Source organism: Geospiza fortis, unplaced genomic scaffold (genome assembly GCF_000277835.1).
Source record: "Geospiza fortis unplaced genomic scaffold, GeoFor_1.0 scaffold228, whole genome shotgun sequence".
NCBI lineage: Eukaryota > Metazoa > Chordata > Aves > Passeriformes > Thraupidae > Geospiza > Geospiza fortis.
Genome location: NW_005055098.1, coordinates 19,630 through 21,320, shown reverse-complemented (window position 1 = coordinate 21,320; position 1,691 = coordinate 19,630).

Below are 1,691 nucleotides of genomic sequence, written 5' to 3'. Positions count from 1 at the left end.
CAGGTAGATCTGCACTGGCAGCACAAGGGAGAGTTGTTTCTGGCTCCATGGGCCCATGATGCCTCAGGTCATCAGGGCAGAGATTTCACTTCTAAGTGGGCACAAGGCCAAGGGGTGGATTTAACCTTGGATGCCATCTCCCAGGTTACCCACAAGTGTGAGACGTGTGCTGCCATTAAGTAGACCTGAGAGAGTAAAGCCTCTGAGGAATGGTGGGCATTGCAATAAGTAGAGGCAGGGAAAGGCCTGGGAGTTTGATTACATTGCACTGCCACAAACCCGCCAAGGTAAGTGCTATGTGCTCACCATGGTGGCCACAACCACCAGATGGCTGGAGGTGCACCCAGTGCCTCACACTACTGCCCAGCACACCATCCTGGGCTTGGAAATCAAGTCCTGTGGTGACATGGCACCCCAGAGCTAATTGAGTCAAATCGTGGAACTCATTTCAGTAGCAGCATAGTTACCACCTGGGCACATGAGCACAGTGTTGAGTGGGTGTATCACATCCCCTACCATGCACCAGCTGCTGGAAAGGTTGAACAGTGTCATGGACGGTTGAAAACCATTCAAAGAGCTTGCATTGGGGGACCTTCAAGCACTGGGATCAGCATTCAGCAAAGGCTACATGGCCAGTCAACACCAGAGTCCCTTCACACTGTAGATGGAGATAAGGTCCCTGTGAAAAATGCCAATAATTTGTTTTTAAAATTTAAAAAGTTTAATAGTAATAAAATGGTTATAAAAATAGTAATACAATTAGAATAATAATAATTTGGACAATTTGAATTAGGACAATATGAGACAATAGAAACAAAGAGTTACGGACGTCTGGGTACCTTTTTCTGGGCAGCATAAGTCCGAAAAAGGACACCCGTTAACAAAGGATTAACCCTTAAAAACAATAGCCTGTTGCATATTCATACATCTCATACATGATGCACAAATTCCATTAAAATACAGGATTCTGTCTGGTCATCTTCAGCTTCTTCCTCATAATCCTAACAGCGTCATCTTGCCGGAGCGAGGTGGGAAGAAGTTAGTTTCTCCTGATAATGGAGCAATAAATTCTCTTTCTTTGAAAGATTTAGGTGTCCTGTGGCTGCTATCTTGGTGTGAGTTCTTTCTTTAAGAAAAAAGTATCCTACATAGCATAGTTTCTATTTTAACATTTTGTTATAACTTAAAACTATATTTAACACACTACTTAAGAGAATTAATACAGCATACTTTCTAACAGAACACATATAATATTCATTGTAATATTTGCGAAAAGCCAATCATAAAATATGCATTTTTCACAGTCCCTGTGATACAGCTGAGAGGCCTGTTAGGGAAAACAGTTTGGATTAACCATGTCTCAGGAAATGGCAAACCCACTCATGGGATTGTTTTTGCTCAAGGGCCAGATTGCGCCTGGTTAGTGACACAAAAGACAGAGAGACATGATGTATCCCTCAAGGAGATCTTACCTTTGAGTGAGCTGTCCATGATGCCACTGCACCTGTAGGTGTATCTTGATGTGCATATATATATATATAATTTGAATAATGCAAGAATGTATATAGTTGAAAAGTCTTAAGTTCAATGTTGATATGGGAAAAAAAATTCAGGATGGGTAATGTTATGGGTTTAGGGTTCTCAGTGAATTTTTTCCTGTTGTCATCCTGAAGGTGCTGGGAGTGGGAGGG